A 15,717-nucleotide genomic window follows, 5' to 3' on the forward strand; every position below is an offset into this window, starting at 1 on the left:
AAGGAGTACCTCAGGGTTGTTGAAGTACCTCATGTGCTATTGCATAGTTAATGAAGGCTACGGGATTTCCATCTTTTATTAATTTTAAATGTCAGTTGAGGGCTAAGAAGGAATAATCTTTCAAGTAGTAGTCCAAGTCAAAACCCCAGATCTACACGTCCATCATCCTGAGGCAAATTTCTTTCTAGAGCCAAAAGCTGCTGCCTGGGCTCAGTGCCAGAGATTTAGTGGTGACTCATTAGTAGCATGTCCAGGGTAAATGAAAGCTTTCTGGAGGTATGAGCATATTGAGTGAAAGCCCAGTAGTGCCGATGGAAATACTCCCTACCAAGAGCTTTAAATCAACCTGTTAAAACTGGATTCCTGGGGATATTATTAAAACTCCATTACACGTCTTGGGCTCCTGAAGAAATGTAGCCATATGTCTACTTGATGAATCACTGAGATTTCTGATAGAAACATCTCATCTGGTACTGATCCTGCCAATTTCTGTCTAGTTTAAGTTCCAGTAACCAATTACAATCCAGTATGTTATAAACTGAACCACGTTCTTGCAAGTATCTCAGACGCGTCAGTGTTGCCGCAATATGTTTTCCTCACACTTTATAATTAATTTTAAAAATTCCCCTCTGTTATTGAAGAGGCTGAAGCAAGGATCCATGGCATCTGGAAGGCAGTAAGCATTTGCAGAAACAGTCAGCTTTGCTATTGCTATTTGGGATAGAAAAGACACATCCATATCACCCTCATCTTCTAACAAGTAAATAAGTCAACAAGAAAAAGTGTTTAAGAGAAAACTGTTATCAATTAATCACATGCCTCAGAGACCTCAGGTTCCAAATATCGGCATAATGGAATTGAAAGTTGAATTTATAGAAGAAAATAATTAAATATGCAAAATATTAAGTTTAAAATTGAATTGAAGTTCCGACATCAGGAAAACTTGGGATAAAAAGTAGTTGCCTTGTCTTTGCAGTCTATGCATCTTTACTGGAAGGTCTGCAAAGAAAGTAACACAAAGTACTTTTAAAAGGCGATTTATTGCTGAGTGATACTGTGAATCAAACAAATCTGTAAATATACTTCGAAATGTTGAAGTATGTAAAAATTTTAGAAACATAAGAGGCGAAGATGAGAAGAGTAAGGAAAGACACAACTATATCAGCTCTTTCTGACATGTTTGTATATTTAGTTTGATAAGAAGGAGCATCCCCGAGGCCCAAGATTTCAGGGGAAACAAAGTATAAAGGAATAGAGAGAGTTTTTTAATCAAATGTCCTACCTGCATTTTGTGACAACTACACCTTTTTATCCAGATTTCCTTTTGAAAAAGCAGTTTTTTGTTTTTTTTTTAAATAACTTTAGTATTTCTTGGAAAGCCTGAAAAGAGTGTAAGAGTTGGTTTTGATGTTTTCTCGGTTTTGATAAATTCCCAATTTTAAGGGAAAAGAACCCCTTAAGTTTCAAAGGTATAGAAGTATTTCTTAAAAATCTGAATTCTGAGGTTAAAATTTCTTTAATTTCCAAACTTAAATTGACATAGCAATAACTACTTTTAATAAAACATCTTGGAAGCACACATGGCTGAAAAAAGAGGTATCTATTAGCAACAATAAGAGCAAGTCATTGATTTGTATGACTTCATAAAATTTATTACCCTTGAATAAATTTGTTAATAGCTTATTAAACACAATATAAGAGAATGCAACGTTAATGGTAAAACACAGGAAATGAAATATTCAGATTGCAAATTAAATGAGAACACAAAATGAGGAAGATCTTCAGAGAGCATGAATTAGTCAGAGTCCATTTAAGTCAGGGGAGATGGAACAGTTAATGGCAGCTGATCATGTAACTCCACAAACTTAAATCTGTTGTCCTCTCATTAACAATGAAGCAGCTAGTGATCTTAATGCACTGGACTGTGCAAAGCGTTTTCGCAGTAAAAAATCACCTTATTCTTCTGGTATCATAAATGGAATTTGAAGGTGTAAAGGGGTTAAGTGATTTGCAAAGGTCGCAGGACAGATAAGTGGCAGAGCCAGGAATAGATCTGGCATGTCATGACTCCTTGCAGTAACCAGAGGACCATCTGGTTTGTCAGAATAAATCCACATTTAATTAGGTGATGTTCTAAGGGCAAACAAAAATGCCAGCATAGGTTAGATGTCGTCTAATGATTTGTCCTCACAACAGCTCATCTGCAACAAGCCATTGTGTAGCCCTATTTCTAATCTGTTGCATCACAACTTCTGCTACATGGCTGTTAAAGAAATCTTTCATCTTTGTCCTCAAATGCAAATTCAGAAGATGTAGTGTTGATTAGGCTGTGCTTTGTCTGGAGATAAAGGCAAGGAAATGTCTTGATTTATTCTATGGAACACTTAATGCAAATATCACAGCAGTGCCCTTACTGCTCTTTTATTAATTACATGTATTAATCCACTGGGGAAAAAAGTCCCATCTGATTTTGTTGAAGGCAGTTCTCCTAAACTGAAATTGAGTTTAGGTCATCCTTAGCAACAGTGCAACACTGAGTAGAGTGAGGACACCTGTCCCCTGTAACAAATGGGGCAGCTCAGCCACATTAGAATCCAGGACTGGTCAAGACATTGGTATGTCTCTCACTTATTTTGGGTGAGTTTGTATTTGGCCTAAAAGTCCTAGATTCCTTTACATCAGCCTTCCTTTCCCTTCTATTTCCCTACCTCCTGTCTCCCTAGCAGTTCCAGATACAGCTAATGGGGCTGTTTTCTCCACCCCTTGGCTGCAGACACAAATTTCAGAGTGGGATAACCCTTAACCACCTTTACATTAATACAATAAATCTCAGAGCACATTTTACTCAGATATTCTCTTTGGCTGCAATTTAGTCTTTTCACATTTTATTCCTACACTCTCCTTTCTAGAATTGTTACATTGATGAGAGATTTTTTTTTTTTTTTTTTTTTTTTTTTTTTTAGTTTCGCCAAGTATCTCATAACATCTAATTTACCTGCAGAACCAAAAGCGGCTATAAAATATTCTGCAATGGTACATAAGAAACAGGGAGCAGAGCTTTAGACATCATAATTCACTCCCAGTACCCAAAGCTGGAATGACTTGCCTTAGCTAAGGACTTGACTTCTAACCTACAACAACAACTGGGCTATAGACAAAGATGACCTTCCTCCTTTTATTATGAATCTTTGAGTAAAACTATGCCAATAATCAGAGAAAGGAAAGAACTGCAGACTCTTCTGTTGAAGCTAGCTATCATTACCTATGCCAATCAAATCCTGCTCCAGAGATAATTACCAGAGTGTGAGAATGTACCTATAATCATAAAGTAAATTAAACATATAAATAAGTTTCATGCAGGTAATTGCTAGCAAAATGAAAAAAGAATAAAAAAAAATAAAGATAGCACGAGTGAGAGAGAAACAGAAACACAAAATTGAAATGGAGACTTTGAGAAATAATTTCATGAAAGACTTTCAAGATCTACTTTAACTGATGACTGATATTCATATCTATGCAATTCATGAAAAAATATTTGAAAAGGAAATTAAAATAATAAATTTAGGATATATATATATATATAAACTATTCTGCCTGACTACCTTTGCTGTTGCTTTGTAATTATCCAGCTGGGTTACTCAACTGACCAGAAGTGAACAACCATAGCAAGATTCATTCCCAAGTTTCATTCCCACTTGGCACCTCCTTCCTTTCTGTAAAACCTTTGCCAACACATTAAAGGCCTGACACTCCTGTGGCCAATAAGGTGACTCCACAGTTTTTAGCTGATAATCTGGACATAAAATCTGCCAGGTGGCCTTTGTACTCTGGAGATACTGGCACCTCCACCATGCTCCTCAAACATGGCTATAGGAAGAAGGGAGAGATTTGCATTCCTCGTATTTCCTCAGTGCTTATGTTGGTGATGTTGGTGTATCTGCGAGTTAACAGATCTCACTGCAGAACCTCCTGCTGCTTTCTTCTTTCTCTGTCCCCAGGAGTGTGACTGTGCACTTTGATTATTCAAAGCCCCTGAGAATTACATTAAAGGATTTTTTCCATTTTCTTTTGGTGAGCTCTGTTTCAAAGTTCCATTCTTTCTTTGAGGTGTCCTGGACAGCATTGCTTTCAGACCTTACCAATCACCCACGTTTAACTCTGTGAATTTATCACTGTTCAGTTAGCAGAAAGTGCATACTTCAGACTTAGGTAAAATTTCTGGGGCATTTCGGGAAGGGAAGTGAAAAGACAGAAAAGAAAAAGTAAGAAAAGAGAAAATAGTACATGCTCATCTTAACAGACTACTAATAATTCACTGCAAATTTGTTTTTCATTACCCCTTTCATGTGAACTCCTCCTAAAATGCTTTATGAAATAAATAATACAAGACCATAGATATTATACTGTGTAAATGACAGACCAACAGAGGCAGAAACATACTGCCTGTAGAACATATTAAAGAGAGACAAAGGCCAATAACAGAGAGAAGAGAGTGGAAGAAATTAGGAGGTGCAGGCAGGGGAATGAGGAGAGGTTTGCGGATGAGATCTGGCAAAGGATGAAGAGTTGATGAGGCAGAGAGATACAGAGAGCTGTTGCAGATGGCAAGAGACTGTGCAGAGGGTCAGAGGAAGTTGGAGTTAAACCAGTTGGGAAAGGAGGAGGATTGACAAATGCAAGGCCTGGAAGTGCCCTAACAGGGCAGACATTTTGCAGCCAGTGCCTGAGATAAATGGGATGCTCAGGGATTTCCCTGATGCATGGAGGGGTTATGAACTGGTGGTTTTGGTATGACAAGTACACAAGAGTGGACAGTATTTTGCTTGCTGCCAAGATGCAGAAAAGCCTGGGACAGGCTGTGTCATCATGGGAAAGAAACTTGGAATTTTAAGTGGGGGAGAATAAATGAAAATGGTCTGTCTTCAGATATAATCGATTTATTATGTCCAGGTGCAGTTTACATAGGGATAGGTTCAAGTGATGATAAATTCACTTCAGATCTTGAAGCCCACCTATCTCATGCGGCTTTTCAAATTCCCTTGCTACACTGGCTGTGCTTCTGACCTTCCCCTGCCAGTGGTTCCTCTGTGAGAACATCCTCTCTAGCCAACAGTAAATTGATATTCTGGAAATATTTTAGAAATTTTAGCATCGATTTTAGCATCTGCACTTTTAAGTGCAAGCATGTTGAACATACAAATTTAGCTGTGCACTTGAGACTTGTGCTCACAAATGTGATTGGGATCCTTAAATTGATTTGTTCAATGTCAAATTCTGCCTCTGTAAAATCAGGGAATATTAGAAGTTTTGCAGTTTCATTTTCCACCCCTGTTTACTCATAATCCCTAAAACTGCTTTTTTTCTTCTAACACTGATGAAAATTTGATTTCACCTTGGTTATAAAGGTCATGATGGGGTTGTATTTGAAAGTGGAAGGATATTTTAGTCCTGTGATCAAAGAGTGTACCTTTGAGCCTGAAGCCTTATGAGATTTCGTTTTTCCGGAAGCAGTGAAGGGAAAATATTCCTGTGTCACTTCCTTCGTTCCAGACTTACTCCCAAATTCCACATGAAGTCATTTCTGTGCAAAAGAACAGCTTGGAAAGAGTTTAAAAGTGAATTTATCTATCTAACCTAATATTTTCAGAAGTAGAATGACTCTCCAAGAGCTGGCTTGTGGGCCAGTTTGATGCTCTATAAAAGTCATTAGTAATAAACCAACTGCCTTTAAATTCAGCCTCATATTTTGCTCAAAGGAGAAAAAAAATCTATTACAGATTTAGGAAATTTTTAATAAAATACTCCCTTGATATTTCCAAAATTTCAGACAGCAAAACAAATTAAGAGTAACTAATCAACGTGTTTGTTTTGCTCCAGAGATTTCAGAGATCGCTCACGTGTCTTCAAACTAATGTAAATGCAAGAAAAGGAATTGCGTCAAAATGTGCTGAAAGCAGATGCAAGTAAGGAAAAGTAGCTGAATTTTTCAACTGATCTGCAGAAGACCCCATGATATTAGGTAGATAAAATCTGCACCAAAATGTTTCTTTTTTTTTTTTTTTTTTTTTTTTTTTTGTAAGATAAGTTCGTTTTAATGAGATTTCGGCTAAAATATTAAACCACTAATTGCTAGACCATCTATTTGTCAAATAATTTTGCCAACAATTGTAGTCATACTCCAGCAAAATTAATTTTTGAAATGCTAGCCAAAGTGTGGTATCTTCTTCAAGATCTGTAGCCCTACTTTCCACCTTCCTCTGTTCGTGCGCAATTGTCCATATTTTGGGCAATTTATTTGGTTTCTCAACAATATCTAAAAGTTACATGCAGTGCTTCACTGACTGACCTGCAATTTAATGAAGACAATAGTGATACAAGTTGATTTTATCTAAGAAAGAAAAGCATTAGAAACAATACCTAATAGCTTAGGTAATTTTTTTTCAAATTTTTTTAAAGCCAACTTGATAGAGTAGCCATCTGATGCAAAATTCCTACATGTACAGGGAAACGTTTTAGTTATTATGAAGGTGCAAATGTATCCACCAGGAAGATGTCAGGGAATGTTTGCATTGCAGAACTTAAACTGCATTTCAATTGCTGCTTTATTTTTTAATGACCTGAATGTGCGTCTCAGGGTATACATATTTTTTAGCTACAGTTCTCATATGAAATATTTAGGCACATAAATCACAGAATCACTAAATTAACTAGGTTAGAAAATACCTTTGAGGTCATCGAGCCCAACCTATGACCTCACACCACCTTGTTCATCCAGACCACTGCACTGAGTGCTACATCCAGTCTTGACTTACCTCCAGGGACAGTCACTCCAAATAACAAAAGCTTAAATTTTCATACCTACAAACAGTAACAAGAGCTGTGAGTTTTGAGTTTTTCAGGGCTCCTTAAATACCATTTGGCTTGGATTATCACAGCCAATGGAAAAGAAAAAAAAAAAAAGTAAAGTGATCCCCAGAAGACGTTTGACTACCAGCTCTCAAGTCTTACACCAACAAGATTTCTGACCAAGATGTTGTAAGTTTTCTGATAACTATTTCCAACATAAATAGACATTAATTAAATACATCTGTGTCTGAATGAAGTGAATAGCCTTTTTCAGAAAATAAAGCCATTCTTGTTCTGATAGGTAACTTGATTTGGCACACATAAACCTGAGTGCCCGGTATAACACTAGAAGGCTTTCAAGTATTGTCTGGAGCAGAGAACAGAGTACTCAGCCTTTGAACAGCTGTTTTCCACTAATTAGTGGAATTAGGGTAATAATGTGCCAACCAAGCCCATACAAAATTGTTTTGTTCTTATCTTTCTAGCCTGAGTGCTTTAAGTTTAAGAAGAATAGAAACCTACTTTCCTTGTGAATGACAGTCTGGCAAAAATCAATGAATAGCTCTTAAAGTAGGATACAAACAAAACAGGTGGTGTATTTGTTATTTCTTAGGGATTACTCCAGCCCCTGGATTGTTCTGCCTCTCTCCCCCATTCCTCACTTTAAGGAAGCTTGGTATGTATTGGACCACTGTGGGAGTGGTCAACTCATTAGATGAAGAATAAAGAAAAATCCTTGCAAATGAACACGACAGAGAAACCCTCGAGCCTGGAGAGTTTTCTGCAGGATTAATGGGTTGAATTAGAAGAGAAAAGATCTACCAAAGATGCAAAGGCAGAATTATAACCATTTATTTAAGAATATGTGAGGGAGGAAGACATAGTAGTTTTCCATTTTTATGGAGGTTAAATTTTAATTTAGTTCTTTATCATATAAATTCTCTTATTCACAAACCATACTGAAAAAACCGCTGACTTTGGTAGTCATGTAACTGCAGTTTTGAAAATCCTTCAAGGAAAGAAGCAGAAGAGGTGTTCCTAGCAGACCCAAAGATCTTCCTGGATCCAGACTGCAACAACATTCTTATGGCCATATACCAGCTCTGTGATTTTTTTTTTTAGTGAAAAGTCAATCCTGTTTGGGTCATTCAGGGCAGACCATATTGACCTGAAAATAAAGAGCAGGAAGATGAAAGAAGTTCATCTATGTCATCTACAGTCTCCACATGATTGGGCTGACTCAGAAGTGACACATTTTTGACTCAAGAATGGAATGTTACATTATTTACAGTGGAGATATTACAAACATCAAAATACAGTTAAACCAAGGCAGTCTTTGTTACCACCCCTAGCTGAACAGGATTCAGCTGTGAGGAGCCTGTCTGACTGCTTCATCTTCAACAACTGAAGCTCTCATGATGCTTCAGTGCAGTGATGAGCCTGTGACCAGAACAGCTTGAAGGGGCAGAATGAATTCCAGCTCCAGTCCCACATTCCTGTCCATTAAAAGCAAATAGTCGACTTCAAAAATGCAAATAAAGATGTGAAAAGAGACAAAAAAAAAAGCAGTAGCATTAACAGCTTCTCATAGCCCTTTACAGTTCTCTGCAGTGATTACATCCTATTTGCTTCCACTTCTTGAAGCTCTGTTACTGTATTCTAGCCACAGGGAAAAGAAAAAAACCAAAAACAAACAAACAAAAATAAAAAACCCACAAAAACAAACAAACAAAAAAAACCACCAACCCCCCCCCCCCAAAAAAAAAAAAACAAAAAACCCACCTCTTTAATTATTCTTTGATGCTTTTTGCCAGCCAGGCCCCGTGTCCTGGATTGAAATCAATGGTAACAGCTTTTGAGACTCCAGTATAGATATATTTTTTAATTGATGTCTCCTTTTCCTCCTGCTGACCCAATTCTCATTTTCATTAAATTCAAAAACATTGGTGATCTGCTTAGATATGATAAATTATTTTAGCTCCTTTCAGCATTAACTAATTTTAATAGTGGTTTGCTGGCACAATTTAATTAATGGCACAAATATTTGAAATTTGTGAACAACAGCTGAGCTGCAGTGACAGAAAAGAGGTGGACTAGTGACTTTTAGGGTCCAAGAAGCAAACAAACTAAGAAAATGCAGGCTACTGAGTGGACTCATTACTACAATTTTTGTTTGAACATCTTCCTTATCAATTAGTTTTAATCTTTATTCCATCTGACAGGGCAGTTGCTATTATAGACTTCCTCTGTGGGAGTGTTTATAGTTATAGAGAAGGCACATAAGAATTTGCCAGGCTAGGAATGAAGGAATGGAATGAAAGCAGAAGAGGTGTTCAGATTGACAATAAAATTATTTGGGATGCTGGAGATAAAGTGTGGTATTTTTAAACCTGTGGGCCTCGCTGATGCAGCAGAGAGGCAGGGAATTCTACAGCTCAAAGAGAAGAAAAAAGCAGTTAAAGTCGGCAAAGGGGAGGAAGAAAAGTTCATTAGACGCCATACTGTGATATTTCTTACGGTTTTTCTTCTTGCCAGAGGTGAATTTCCTGGGCTGGTACCCACTGTGTGAGTGCTGCATCCTGTCGTGAGAAATGTGATATCTGCAGAACCTCACTGCTGTGGGCACTGGGCCTGCAGGCAGCTGTGCTCATACCAGGTCAGCAGGCACAGGTCTGGGGTTGTTTGGTGTGCCAGGCGGGAGGATGAGCTCTTTGAGGAAATGTGTTTGAGCTCACCTCTTGTCCCTGTGCTCTGGGCCACCTGCTTTTTCCTGGATAATATTGCTATGAATCACATCTCACAAGGTGAGAAATATTCAAACACGAGTCCTGCAGGAATCTTATGAAACACTTTACCTGTCATTAATGCCAGACAGAAGCAGGAGCACTCCATCCCTCAGACTCTTTCTCATGAAGTTTTCTACCTACTATATCAATAAACTTCACTTGGAGGAGAAAACATGCTCATTAAAAGAATTACTTTTTCTGCTGAAGTACACTTTAGAGAAATTTTCAGTGTACTACTATCATTAGATTCATAACTGTGGTCTAGCATGAATTGTTAGCAGAAGTTTTCTAAATACAGGGCAAACCCATCTAGTCTCTGCTCCAAGCAGTTCTGTAGCCTGCAGCAAGAGATAAAAGGTGAATTTAGGAAGACAAAGAAGAACAAGGGAAAACTGCAACAGCCCTGTGCCAGTGGGAAAAGCTGATCAATATTCCAGAGTCAGTCTGTTTTTTCCTGTTTGTCACTTGAAAGCTAATAGACAGTTGTAGGGAAGTTTGCAGATATTTCCAGATAGGTCAGATGAAGCACAGGTGATCATAAGAAAGGAGATTTTTGTCTCAAGAACCAATTTGGAGGTCCTGTAGTTTTTAGGTAAGTTTCTGCCCCCCTTAGTGTTTATTAGTTAAGATGGTTGCCCTGGATCTGGATTACACAGGTTTACTGTGATGACCACTGGATGAAATGGAATAATCATCAGAAAAAAGATCTTTGATATTCTTAAAAATAAAAGCCTTGTCACCAACTTTCTGTACCTGAAAATGCCGATGGGATATTTCCAGTTGTTTGTGTACCATTCAGAATTGCTGTTGAAGGGGAAATGTCCTTGCTTGAGGAGATATTATACATCAAAGTCGTGATTCAAAACAGTGAAGATGAAGAGGTAATCAAGGGTGCTAATGGTCACAGTGAGGTGTGATAAATCTGGACAAAAGTGGTGATTGTGGGCAATAAATCCAACAACCTGCTGGGCCTGGCACAGAGCCACCTGAGACAGGCTGATTGCCAGTAGTTTTGAAGGTGATCATAAAATGAGGCATCCTCCAAGTGAATAACACTCACATAATGAATATTATCTTTTATTAAACCCCTAGGTCTATGACCAATGCAAAATTAGTGTGAGTGCATGAGCACCTGTGTTCAGAAGGGGATCTAGAGAGAGGCAAGCAGGATGATGAACACACCTGCAGGCTGTTATTTTGCCTTCCCTTTGGCTTCTCCAGTCCTTGTTCAGCAGCTGTATTTTCAGAAGCCTGTTTAGTCCTGAAACTGTGGTGTCTCACCATAACATTACACAGTTCTACTGTGTTGGAAGTGGGTGGAATCTTGCCACATTAGGATCAAATACTAGGACAGGTAAAGTTCTGGGTCTGGCACTGTGACCACAACAACCCCTGCAGCACTACAGGTGGACTTCAGGATCTTAAAGTTTGTTTAAACCTAAATGATTCTGTGATTCTCCAAGTGGTAGCTGGAGACCTTTCTATTCTTTTTCCTCTTAGGGAAGCACACTGGCAGGAAGGGAAACCCCAGAAATTCTGACAGGGGAGCTGGTTGTCCTTTCTGAGTCCTGCTCCACACTGAGCTCCCTGCTGGTGATGAGATGAGGAATAGCCTCAGGCTGAACAGCCTTTGAGATTACAGGATCCAGCAATTCCCTTCGAAACTATTTTTTAGGATCTCTGCAGGTAGACAGGCATTTCTACAATGTGTGTGGGGGTGGGGGGTGAGGGAAACTTTTCCAAAGAGCAGTCAGAAAATTACACCTGTGTCTGTGGAGTAATAACACAAGACCAGCACATGGTGCTCTTTAGTGATGCTCTGTGGCATCTTAATCTTAGTTTCTTTTTGAATAAGACTAAATACAGCTCACTCCAAGAAGGAAATTTACAGCAAATGGTTATCAAGAATTGGTAATAACAGTGTGGTATTTTTTTTTCTTCCACCAACCGCATAGATTGATTCTTACAACAGAACCAGTACTTAGAAAGCTGAACTAGATATCAGGTGAAGCAGACCCCTTGAGAAACTGTATTTTGACAATTCATTGTAGGAATTTGTGAAGTTAGTCCTGTGTTTGATTTTTTTTTTTTTCTAATTTACAGAATAGGTTTCCTTTTTTTTTAACATCCTCAGTTGGAACTGGGAGGACAGCTTCAGGAGCCTCATTAGGCATTCCCTTTAGTCGCATACGACAGGATCTTGCAGCTGCCCTATCTCTGCAGTATTGCCCAAGGTAGATACAGGAGCTGCTCAAAGCAGGGAGTTTCTACATCCAGCAGACTGAGAGGTGACTTTCAAGCCTATGATGTCACTTTCAAGTGCCAATGTTTGCAAATAAGCATCATTGTGCCCTACTGTACTTGTGCATTTTACTTTACTTGTTGTGGAATTTATATGCTTGCATTCATTTCAACCAGTCACTCCCTGTCTAACACAACTCAGGCTTCTGTTTTTTTCAGCTCAGTTGAACAGATTGTCTCTTGGTCAGAAGATAAAGAAGTCTGGCTCCACAGGTAAGATAATTTACTATACAGAAAACACAAGAAACACATTAACTAGTGCAGTTCTGTAACAGAAATAATGGGTAAAATTTATTCAGTATTTTTAATGAACCATTATTTTTCTTACTGGAAAAAAGCCTAGTGTATTGAAACAGAATTTTTTTTTTTTTTTTTTGAGGGGAAAGAACTACTCATTCTCGTAGAACTTATAACTTTTCTCATAAAGCTTTTGCAGATCTAGGGCATATTGCAGATCAGTCCAAGTTCAGGTCCAAGTGCTGGCTCAGCAAGCTGTGGAGCACAGTGTTTCCCAAGCTTCCTTATCTCAGGAGGATGCTTTGGCTGAGTATTGCACTGTGGGAGAGACCCTGAGGGCAATGATCCCAGAGGGAAGGATGTTCAATATGCTCACCAAGAGGTTGCAGAGATGTGAGATCCAGTCTTCTCTCTTTTGCAGAGTAGGGCTCTTTTAGGGTGTCCTTCTCTCAGTCTGCTTAGTTGTTTTCTTTCCCTTTCAAGAAAAATAAAAAACAAACAAAGCAAAACAAAACAAGCAAAAAACCAAACAAAACAAAAAACAAAAAACAAAACAAACAAAAAAACCCACAAAAAAACCCCCAAAACCTCAAAAAAAACCCCGAACAACCAAAGACCAAACTAGTCGTCATAACCTTAGTTGTTCCTAAAAAAGAGGAACTTTAAAATATGTATTGGTGAAAATTCATTTCCTCTTTAGTTTTGGACAGTATCAGTGATCACTTAGATGACCTCAGACTGAAGGACAGTTTCCTTTCTCTGCAATTTATCATCTGTGCTTATAAGTCAGAAGTTGTTTCAAGCTCTGCAAACACATAAATTTTAAATCTGTAGGGGTAAGATTTCCCTTTTCTTTATGTACACAGAGTAGAGCAGAATTGAAGTCTATGGACACGACAGACACAAAAAAATATTTAAATGAGGTTTCCCTCATTTAAAGAATGAGAAAGGAGATGTTTCACCCAAAAAGAAATTATCCCGGTGCAGCTATTACATAAATGCAACTACAAAGATATGGCCCATGGCTTTCCTTACAAGACTTCGCATCCAAAATCCTACCTTTAAAATTTCACAAAATAAAGCTACAGAAGACATTCATGGAAGTGGAAAGGAGTAGGTACATAGAGCTCTTTCTCCTGGGAAGAGAACAAGGATTCCTCTTCCTCTCTTCTCCCCTGCCCTCCTGTCTTGTGCTGAAGCTTGAGTTTTGCAAGTTGGCAGCTCAAACTTCAGCCACTGCTTCATGTGTGGAGCCCACAGTAGGCAGTGCACAAGGATGTTAGGGATTCACAGAAACTGTCAGAAAGCATCTCTTAGAGCTCATCATGATTGGTACTAAAGTCAAACAGTCAATTGTGCAGCAACATTTCTAGCATTTAGTTCCAGTGCAATTTCTACATTTGGCTTTTTCTTATTTCCAAGGGACTCTTTCTTATACTCTCCATGTGCACTCTCATGTCAGTTAAGATGTCTGGGGTGAATATTTCAGAGAAGGTGTTTTCAAAAACTATGAAAAGGCTGAGGTTGGGCAATAAGAAGAATAAGAGATATTCTTCTTTATTTAAGAAGAATAAAGATGTTCTCTTTGCAGGTACAACAGTCCGGATGCTTGACCATGTTTGAAGAAGTTTTACCGAAGGCATTTGAATCACAGGAAAGGTGGACAAAGTGGAAAGGATTAGTTGCCTAGGAAAGCTATTCTGCACATCCAGGTGTAAATACTCTTTCCTGATGCATTCATTTTTTTGTTTACTGGACAGTCTTCCAAGATTATTGTTGGTACCAACAGAAAAATGAAGTGACATTTCAAAGATCCTAGTCTGCCATCACAATCCATGTATACTTCAGAAAGAATATATATTTTTTAAAAAATGTAAATTTTTAGTTTTTTATTTCAGAGCTGAATCTTCTTTGGGAAGAATTTTCTTAGAGTTTAGATATTCATACTTTTTGGAAAGGATTATCTGTCTCAAAAAAAATTCTCATAAGAAACAGAGCAACGTGTTTCAAATGTTTTCTTCATAATGGATGCATTGGACTGTGGCTTCTTCAGTAAGAGAAACCCACAGGATGAACCCATTCATTACTGTCCTTGCAAACAAAGTGACTGTGGGAAGACAAAGATGTGGCTTCCATTGTAATGTTCAAAACACAATGACCTGCAAGAAAATTTTCTGCTGTTGGAACAAATTAGGAACAAGCATCACACTCATGACAACATAATTATTCACATGGATATACACAAATCAAGAAAAAATCTGCATAGTCTGTACAGAAAAAACATACATTAACTTCATATCAGATGAGGGGTGGACTAACTTAATAGTAGTTGAATGTGTGTTGGAGACCACCATCTGCTCTAAACACAGATGAGCAGATTACACCCATCCTCTAAAGCATATCTGGAAGACCTTCCTCTTTGATCCTTGGGATACAATTCTATAGCTTATCATGCCAATTAAATCAGTTTGAATTGAATTGAGGAATGAAACATTGGTTGCAGGCCAGCTCCCGCCGTGCAGGTGTCCACTTCAAATAAAACCTCACTACAATGTTTTGGCATCATTTCATGTTCACTTGTGCAACCTGCCAAGAGAAAAACCAACTTATTTCCTCAAGGATTTTTCTTTTCTTTATTTGAAGGCGATTAAAGCAAATATATATATAAAAAATCTGCTTCAAGCCACAAAGGTATTATTGGTTTCAATCTGATCTAACATCCCGCTGAAATCAGTTGGGCTTTTCTGTTGTCTTCAGGATGGTTTGCAGTGTCCGCCCTTAGCCAGAGCCTCTATCAGCCTAACAATGCCTGCTTCTCAGAGAGCAGCTCACTTGTACATCCAGACAGAGTGAAAAGAATACCTGAAATGGCTACAGATGGTCAGTTCTGATAAAATAATTATTGGTAACAATATTTTTAGAGAAGCAGATTTTCCAAAGCTCTCTCAGATGTGGTCTGACCTTCCCACATGGATGACTGTATGGGACTTTATGTTTCGTGGGACTTTAGAGATAATCAGAGCTATCAGCCACCATTTCTACTAGTGACAATATCAGTTTACAGAGTAAAAAAAAGGGTTTTTTTTAATAAAAAATTATAAAACTGTCTTTAGATGCTGCTCCAGAAGAAATTCAGCTACTCTAAAAGGGGAACTCAACGAATAATCTTTAATCTTCCTTTGCAATAAAATAATTCTAAAATTAACACTAAAGTAACACAAAATAACAGATTAAAGTTCTAATCCACATTTCAACTGTAAACAAAAACAAAATTAAAAGCTCGAAATAGTTGTAACATTCTTTAAAGGCTCTAATGAGGTGTAACAATGGGCCGTATGAATTTAAAGAAATCAAATTAAGAAAAACAAGAATTTCAAAAGTTTGCAGTTGATGGTTGTCAGAGATTCTGAAGCAGGAATGGGAAGTTTCCTTACATTAACATCATTTGGAAAATTCTGTATGAACACTTCTGAGGACCTCTGGTACTGATAGCAAATATATTTGGGAGTAAACTACCAGCCACCAATAGGAGTCACAATGGTTAGCA

The 15,717-nt window shown here is 38.0% G+C and overlaps 1 long non-coding RNA gene across 1 annotated transcript; it reads left to right on the top strand.

Annotated features, from left to right (window-relative positions):
* Positions 1–10,899: 10,899 nt before the first annotated feature.
* On the top strand, positions 10,900–14,959 carry LOC136290268 (uncharacterized). The gene is made up of 3 exons (XR_010721068.1): positions 10,900–10,986; positions 12,076–12,146; positions 13,762–14,959. It is a non-coding gene; the product is annotated as an uncharacterized lncRNA (long non-coding RNA).
* Positions 14,960–15,717: the final 758 nt, after the last annotated feature.

Source organism: Chamaea fasciata, unplaced genomic scaffold, assembly GCF_029207755.1.
Source record: "Chamaea fasciata isolate MVZ Bird 193981 ecotype frontalis unplaced genomic scaffold, bChaFas1.0.hap1 SCAF_5, whole genome shotgun sequence".
NCBI lineage: Eukaryota > Metazoa > Chordata > Aves > Passeriformes > Sylviidae > Chamaea > Chamaea fasciata.